This window comes from Acinonyx jubatus, chromosome B2 (genome assembly GCF_027475565.1).
Source record: "Acinonyx jubatus isolate Ajub_Pintada_27869175 chromosome B2, VMU_Ajub_asm_v1.0, whole genome shotgun sequence".
Classification (NCBI taxonomy): Eukaryota; Metazoa; Chordata; class Mammalia; order Carnivora; family Felidae; genus Acinonyx; species Acinonyx jubatus.
In genome coordinates, this window is record NC_069385.1 from 121,589,063 (window position 1) to 121,598,575 (window position 9,513).

At 35.7% G+C, this 9,513-nt stretch overlaps 1 protein-coding gene across 3 annotated transcripts in view; it reads right to left on the minus strand.

Moving 5' to 3' along the window:
* The window catches only part of EXOC2 (exocyst complex component 2), a 267,798-nt gene that overhangs the window by 20,819 nt on the left and 237,466 nt on the right, over positions 1-9,513 (minus strand). The window lies entirely within an intron of this gene.

Below are 9,513 nucleotides of genomic sequence, written 5' to 3' on the forward strand. Positions count from 1 at the left end.
ATGATCTTGCAGTTCGTGGATTTGAGCCCCCTGTTGGGCTCTGTGCTGACAGCTCGGAGCCCGGTGCCTGCTTTGGATTCTGTGTCTCTCCGTCTCTTTGCCCCTCCCTCGCTTGCACTTTGTCTGTCTGTCTGTCTCTCTCTCTCTCTCAAAAATAAATACTAAAAACATTAAAAAAAATTAAAAATAAAAAAGAAATTCAACAGTCTCTGCTCTTGGTGAAAACCAGGATCCTGTCAATGCATATGAACAAATGTCAAGAGGTTGGGTGCTAGAAATGTTCTAGCAGTGATGACTAGAAATGTGAGGGCAATTTTTAACTTCTAAAATTCTTCAATGTAAACGTGGGGTCAGAATGCTGACTAAAAAGCAGAAAATTAAACTTAGAATAAAGTAAGCCAGTGTCACATGCTATCAACTCAACTCCCACTCTGACCCTGATAGGAAAAACATTTCCTGGCAAGAACCCATCAGACTGGAGCATTACCAATAAAATACCCTGTAAAAGACATAAATCTAAATTACTCAATATAATTCTAAAGGCAAAGCTGTGAATAATAAGAATAAAATCACAGGACACTTTCCACCATCAGAACTATATTGCTGTTAATAAAAAAAATATGAAAACAAAATCAAGCTTCCTGTTTTAGGTTGACCACAGGTTTCACAAGGATAGTATGCTAAAAGGAACACACAGCCTCAACCGTAACAAATTGAGAAAAAAAAAAAAAAACAACAAAAACAAAAACAAGAACCTGTATTTCTTGGAGACTTACTTTTTTTTGAATAGAGAAAATGAAATAATACCCCCCCCACCAAAAAATAAAACAACAACTGCTTCAAGGAATAAGTGGTAATGTTGAAGGGAAAAGGGAGGAAAAAAGTTTCTGTCCCTAGGGATGAACAGAAAGAGAATTCCTGATCAAACCACATGTCAGGTCAGTAAGGGTTCAAAAAGATAACATTAAATTGAACGCATATGAAAAATACATGCTAACTTAGAGGAGGAGATTTGTGAAATATTATTATAACCTTCCAAAGCAATGTATATGCTGGTGTTAAGAACTTAAAAATTTTAAAAATATGAAAATAAATGATTGTCTCTCTCTAAAAAGCTACCCATTGTGTTAAATACAGAGATAAGTATTTTTTACTGCATATTGGGCTGAAATTGTTGTTAGTTCTAAGGGAATGGCTAAAAGTTCTCATTCATTCAACATCAATTTGTTGAGATTCTACTTCATGGTGGACTCTGATAGGCACACATCAGATTTAGTGAGACATTAGGTTTTTCAAGTAGAATATGTGTATATCCCCAGTATGTGTAAGACCCCAAAGTGCTTAGTTGTTATGTTTTACCCTAATGTACTAGTATTCATATAGGTGTTTTAAGTTGTATGTAGCAAATCTGTAGTATGAAAGGGTTTTATACTGTAAAACAAAATCTTTGTTTTATACTAATTTGTGAAACATTTACTTTTGATTTCCTTTTTGTCAAGTTCTTGAAAGGTTAAAGAATAGTATTTGGGAGGGGTGGAGGAAGGGCACTGGACCTAGAGACTAGACAGCGTCCGTGTCTAGAGACTGAGGTCTGAAGGTTCACAAACATGAAACAGATAAGATCTCTGTGATCTTCCTAGTTAAGAATTTCAATTCCTTTCTCTTTATTCCACTCAATAGCCAGTTATCAGCCTAAGGAGAAACAAAACCAGTATCACACCCTACACACTAGCCAACCTAGTACCTACCCTACTCACTCAGGGGTCTACACTGAGCCTTTCAGATGTGTTTCTAAAAAACTAAACATAGATTAACCCCTTGGTTTTAACTGCTTTTTGAGTTTTCTGGCTCAGTTGGTTGAGTGTCTAACTTCAGCTTAGGTCATGATCTCAGCCCGTTTAGTGTCCAACTCTTGATTTTGGCTCAGGTCATGATCTCACAGTTCATGAGATCAAGACCCATGTCAGACTTTACGCTGACAGTGTAGAGTCTGCGTGGGATTCTCCCTCTCCCTCTACCTCTTTCTCTCTCTTTCTCAAAATAAATAAATTTTTAAAAAGTGTTGCTCCAATTCTAGCTGTAGGAGGATGCCTATAACAGTGGCAGGATGCCAGAGGTTGCCTCACTTGCTCATGTGGCACTATGTCAAAGGACCCCATCAAAACACAGGTGACAGAAGGTAGCAATCTCTTTTGGATGGCTAGACTGATCAATTTGCTCTTTTCTGACCTCAAAGAGGAAAGTACATGGAGATCATGACAAAAGGAGAGAAATACAATTACTCAGAGTTGAAAAAGAACAGATTTGGGTTTTGGAGAACGTAAAATTGGGTCTTCCCACTAACAGCTGAGCTAACTTCCTTGAATGGAACAGGTTAGATTTATAAAGCAAGAAAGAGGTAGTAAGGATGCCAAGAAAGATCCTAGAGCCATCAGAGAAGAGTTGTACATAAATTTTGTTATTAAATTGGCTGAGGCCTTGAAGTGGATGGCAGGGTTTAAAGGGACCATGGTCATGGTACCTGGAGACAGGACCAGGATTTTATTTTAGGTTATGGTACTATTTTCAAAAGTTCCATGTCTATCACAAAGGGACCATTTTGTAGTTGATTTTGGTGGTATATGTTTCCTTCCGACTAGACTTTATTCTAATTTTAAGATTATTAACATTAATGGTTGATGATGACTTTAAAGTTCATTGAGGTAACAGAAAGAATACTCAATGTAAAGCCAGAAGACTTGGGATCAAAGTCCTGGCTTATCTATACATAATGATATGACCCTAGACAAAGATCAGTTCACCTTTTAGACAACTGCCTACTTTACAAAATGTAGACATTACAATGTCTGTTTTGCTATCAGAGCTGTTACAAAAATGTGATATATATTTATTCCCTTATTCTTTAAATATTTTTTGTGTATCTATTATGTGCTAGGCACTGACAGGTGATGGTGTACAAAAGAGAGCAAAACAGAAATGGCCCCACCCTAAGAGAACTTATCTCCATGGTAGGGAGCACTTTGTAGATTACAGAACAGTACACACATTTGAGGTACATTTTTTTTTTTTAACAAAGACATAAATAGTTGGGTAATAGGTATGATAACTAGAAAAAGTACACCAATTTCTTTTTCTGAAACACACAGTGAGAAGATTGGACATTCTTTTTTTTTTTAAATGTTTATTTTTGAGAGACAGAGCACAAGTGGGGGAGGGGTAGAGAGAGAAGGAGACACAGAATCTGAGGCAGGCTCCAGGCTCTGAACTGTTAGCACAGAGCCCGATGCGGGGCTCAAACCCATGAACCATGGGATCATAACTTGAGCCAAAGTCGGATGCTTAACCGACTGAGCCACCCAAGTGCCCCTGAAGATTGGACATTCTAACACATCATGACTGTCACCAGGCTGCAGCATATCCTAATTGTAGGTAAAGTTCTTTTGAGTGGCACCAGCGATCTCTAAACAGCTTAAGAACAAGACAGAGGCAGACTGCCCAGATACAATACCAAATGTTACTGGGATGTGCTGGAACTGGAGAGATTTGTCTTTGACTATACTCTTGTTTTGCTAGTTTACACAAAGTTCTCTAGAAGTTGGAATTTTGGTGGAACTGTTTTGTCATACTGTGCACTGGTTTGGAAAGAAGGGCTGAATAGAACATACTAGCAATTGTTAGGGAAGACCTCTCATGTCCTCTTGGTACCAGCTCTCTCTCCTCCCACTGTAACAGCTTTCCACTGATTTATAAGATGACCTGATTAATATCTATCTACCTTGCTAGATTGTTAACTCCACATGCATGGGCATCACCCTTCACTTACCTCGTCTTTGTATCCTTACTACCTACCACAGTGGCTGGCCTGTAGCACAAGTTCAGAAATAAAAGAAGGCAAACGCCATGTGGGTCTTGCTCACTAGTAAGCTCCCTTAACCCTCTTAAATAAATTGATAAGTGAATGAATGAGTGAACAAATACATCTGAGAAAAGTTTTAAATAATATATAATTTTGTACTAGAGCCATTCACTAAAAATGTACATGCCTCAGTTTATGTGTAAAGGAGATACTCTGCTAAAGCATGCATCTCTTACTTCTCATAGGGTTAAAGAAAACAAAAAACAGTCCTTTTGAAATAATTTTTCAGGATCCATTTGAAAAATATAGTTTGAATCAATTAAGTATAGCAGCATAGAATACTGTTAAGTCTAAATACATTAGTTTTACAAATATGCTTTGTTTTTCTGGCTATATACTTAGCAAACAGCTATTTCAATCAAATAATAAACAACATTTTTGAATGCTCACTATAGGCTTGATACTCAGAAAGAGCTCAGATATATTAGGACATAATGAACATTTAGTAAATGTGTTAGGAAACCAGGGTTTTAGCTTTAGCTTCAACATTAGTGGGCCATAAATGCCACATTTTACTGTACTACAAGGAAATGAGCTGTCCATGTGAATAGTGCACACAGAAAAATAAGGCAAACTGACTGTTTCTTGGAGTTACAAATGCTACACTATTATGATTTAGTAATAAGTATTGTTTTTAAAAAGGTTCCCATTTAGATAAGCCCCCACAACTTTCCAAGGGACTGAGAACAACTTCTAAGTATTTATAATATGTATCTCCTCTACTCTGTGAATATAAAATTAGAAATGTGTCATGCTATTTGACCAAAAAAGTGTCCCCACCCACACAGTATCAATCTAGACTATCAGTTAGCAATTAATCTAGTAGCCCAGTGTGGAAATTCCCCATGGAGAAAACAAAGCTCATCTCTGCTCTGGGCAAGAACCTGTAGGCTTCTTCTCGCAGGGTGAGCTTCCTGTAATTGGGCCTGGACCACATACCACCTTCTTCAACAATGAAGGTCTTGATTTTCATACATGAAAGTGGAAAAGAAGTCTTTTTTTTTTTTTTTTTTTCTCTATTTGCCATCTTCTTCTTTTAATCAAATAGGGAGGGCACTTGATTTTGGAATGGGCATACTACTAAAAATATTTATTGAGTGCCTATTACTATTACATGGCAGACTCTCTTCCAGGCACTAGAGATATAGTAGTGACCAAAATAAGAGCAATTTCATAAAAAATAAAGCCCCCTCTCCTCACATTCTAATGGGGACACTACCAGAATTAAGAGAACACAATCATCTTGCACACGGGAGAGAGGCTTACATTATCTATAAAACAGCACAAGAAAGTAACTGCACAAAAGAAGACTGTTCAGCAAACACTAAAACCCACACTGGTAAACAGAGGGCTCTGTTTGATGAAATCCTCAGCACCATTGTGAAAAAAACAATTCCCTGACATGTTGGAAGGATCTTAGTGTTGCTTTTGGGCCAATCTCATGAAATAATGCCTAGCAATAACCTATAATAGATAATGTACAGGTGTGTATGGAATGGCTTGGATTTACATTTTAGCTGGACAATCAGTTAATTAACTGGAGCTTCAGGTATTCTTTCAAGTATGGGAAAATGTTTTATAAATTAAAAAGTGTTACATAAATGGGTTTGACTCCTCTTATAATAGTAATTTGGACAAATCACTAAGCAGACTTCTCTAAAGAATGTCTTTATAAGAACAGAATAGTGAACATTTTGGATTAATCAGGTCTTTCTTCTTGATTTCTTATTTTGAAAAACATTAAATGCTCACTGAAAAGAATTAAAACAACACAGAAGAATAAGTTTTCATAATAACAAATAAAAGTCCAATAAACTTCTCCATCAGTCTCCTTAGTATGGCATGTAGTCTTCCAAATCTCTTCCCATGAATATAATTTTTTCCTCTAAAAAATGAGATTACACTACACATTCCAAGTAAAACTTGTTTACTTCATTTTGTAACATATCACAAACATTCTTCCATGCCAGTGTATATATATTTACCTTATCATTTTCAAGCGCTGCCTTGTATCCTATATTATGGATGTACCATAATTGTTTTATTCTGTTATTTACAATTTATTCATTTTTTTATTTATTCATAATTTATTCTCCTATTATATTAGACAATTATATACTACTATAAATAATTCTGCAGTGAACATCAATCCTTATATTCTCATAGAATAATTTATGTATGATATATTCCTAGAAATGGAATTGCTGAGTCAAGGGTTTTCAGTTTTGATCAGTTCTGAAAAACTGTCATTCAAGGCCATAAAAATTATAACCTTGCTTTTTCATGCCTTTTTGTTTTCTTAACTTGGATTTTCTAATTACTATAATTAATAACTATAATATATGCTCCTTCTCAACTATGATAAAGACAAAACTTTCCATTAAAACACTAAAATAAAATTTTAATCAAAACACAAAGGTCAAAGGAAATTTACTAAAATTTACATGAGACTTATGCTCAATCTAACTATAAAGACTGTCTAAAACAGAGCTGGAGAGAAAGAACAGTGCATAATTACAGAAAACAACTGCTACACTACTTGAACCTATACCAAGAGCGCAAACTTTTCCATGAAGCATTTCCTGTCTTAATTGGACAGACGACTCCTTTAAACACAGACTGATTTCAAGGTACGCTGCCTAATGTTGTTTTGAAACATGATACTCTTCAGTCAGTACTATAAGAAATCAAACTTTGGAAACTCTGGAGATACTACCTACTTTATAAACCACATTTCCTGTTTTTAACCTCTATGCCCTAAGGCAGTTATCAGTCCTAGTCTACAGATAAAAATAGATTGAAAAATACTATATATATCCCACAATGTACTTTTTTTGGTAAAACTGAAACACTACATGAAAAACTTTTTTTTTCTGAAATAAATTATTCAATTACACTCTTAAGGCACATTATTGAAATTACTGCCTATAAAAAAAAGGTAACCAGGAACTGTATCAGTATTGGCAGACAGAAAGGCCTAAATATTCTGCAATAAAATTAGTTTTGCTGGAATAGAGAAACGGTTTTAAGTTCCAGGTCTTCATGTTTTAGTTTATTCATTCCTAAGTTGATTTCTTTGCCAAAATTGACAGAATGTCTTTGCCATATAGGGGATTTTAAAAGTGAACACTTGAAGAGAGGATATGCTTCATATGTAGTCTCTGAGTGAATAACCTCAACCTCTACAGTTCTCAATTTTATCAGAATCTTTTTTTGGCTTTAATTAATATGATCTTCTATATTTTATTTTATTTTTAAAGTCTATTTCTTTTGAGAGAGAAAAAGAGAGAGGGAGGGGCAGAAAGAAGGGGAGAGAGAGAGGTTCCCAAGAAGGCTCTGTGCTGCCAGTGCAGAGCCCAATGCAGGGCTCAAACTCACGAAAGTGTGAGATCATGACCTGAGCTGAAACCAAGAGTGGGGCACTTAACCAAGTGAGCCACCCAGGAGCCCCATGATCTCCTATCTTTTAAATAAGAAGAGGAAAACTTTGTCTCATGAAAAGAGAAAACATTGCCAGCAGTGAAAATAACAATAAAATTATTTCAAGGCTTATGTTTTCCATTTTTAAGAAAAGATTTCTATTTATTAATAGTTTAGCATTCATATACATCATAGACAAATGTCTTTCAAGACTCAAAAATGAGCAAGGGTATCACAACATCTCCCATTCCAAAGTTAAAGTCTGATGGGTAAAACAAATTATGAGTTACACTACCATAAATATTACAGATCACCTCATACATTTAACAGAGAATATCAGTTTCATCATTTGAAACATGATATACTGAATTTCAGACCTAAAGGTAGACGTTTAATCAATTTAACATCAGTTGATAAAACAAACTCATTTGTTTCAATTTAGCCTTCTGGCAGAAAATATTTTTTTCATTAGAAAGTACTTCAATTAGCAAAGTCAAAGAGACAAGATTCATTCTATCTATGCAAAGGAATGCATTTTGTTTTACACTTACAACGTTTTATTACATTTGTATATAACATTTCATAAACAAGTCTGTAGTGACTTTAATTTCAAAGTCTCAAGTTGTTGTTTTTTTTTAAATAAAGATGACATCAATTAAATCACAACTAATAAAATGGTTATGAGAGAAGCCAGGCTGAAGAACATGGCACTAGAGCCTGACTGGTTGGGTTAGAATCCTGCCTTCCCTAGTTAGCTGTGTGGGCCTCTGTGATTCAGTGAATGAACACACAGAAAGTGCTCTACCACTATCTGGTCCACTGTAGATGGTATGAAAATGCAGAGTGGTACTATCCATGTTATGGAGCAGCTATTGTATCCCTATCAATGGAATCACCACTGTGGAGCACAGCAAAGAAGTAATAACATAAAGTCCGTATTCTCAACATTTGGTCTCGCCCTGGGTGGCTCAGTGGGTTGAGCATCCGGCATTGGCTCAGGTCCAGGTCATGATCTTACTGTTCACGAGTTCAAGACCTGTGTCAGGCTCTGTGCTGACCGCTCAGAGCCTGGAGCTTGCTTTGGATTCTGTGTCTCCCTCTCTCTCTGCCCCTCCCCTGCTCGCATTCTGTCTCTCTCTCTCTCAAAAATAAATGAACATTAAAAAAATTTTTTTAATGAGACATGGTTGATAAAAATGTTACATTAGTTTCAGGTGTACAACATAGTGATTTAACAACTCTAAATATTATGCTATGCTCATAAGTGTACCTAACCACCGATCACCACACAACACTATTACACTACCATTGACTGTATTCCCTATGTTGTATCTTTCAACGGTGACTTATTCATGCCATAACTGGAAGCCTACACCTCCCACTCCCCTTTGCTCACTTTGTCCATCCTCCTATTCCTTAACCTTTTGGTAAATAATAGTTTTTCCTCTTTATGGGTCTGTTTCTGTTTTTTTTGTTGGTTTTTAGATTCCACATAAAAGCAAAATTGTATGGTATTTGTCTTTCTGTGTCTAATTTTACTTAGCATAATATCTTCTAGGTCCATCCGTATTGTCACCTCACACCAGCCACAACAACTAGTATCAAAAAGACAAGAAATAACAAGTGTTTGTAAGGATGTAGAGAAAAGGGAACCCTTGTGCACTGTTAGTGGGAATGTAAATTCGTGCAGCCACTGTGCAGAACAGTTATGGAGGGTCCTCAAAAAAACTAAAAATAGAAATACCATATGATCTAGTAATTCCACTACTGGGTATTTACTCAAAGAAAACAAAAACACTAATATAAAAAGATATATGCATCCCTATGTTTACTGTAACATTATATACAGTGCCAACATATGGAGGCAACCTAAATATCCATAGATAAATAAATGGATAAAGAAGATGTGATGCAATATTAGCCTTAAGTGAAACATTAGCCTTAAAAAGAATGAAATCTTGCCATTTGTGATAAAAATCTTTTAAATCTTTCAATAAGTATCTTTTAAGCCTAACTGTGACAATTAAAACTACTAAGCAATTGGTTGTTAAATGTTTGAAATGATGAAATTGAAGAAGCAGTATAGCAAGATAGAAAGGGCTTTGATGGTAGCATCTGACTTTGACAAGCTGTTTACCTACATTAGCCTACATCTGCATTATCTATAACGCTGGATA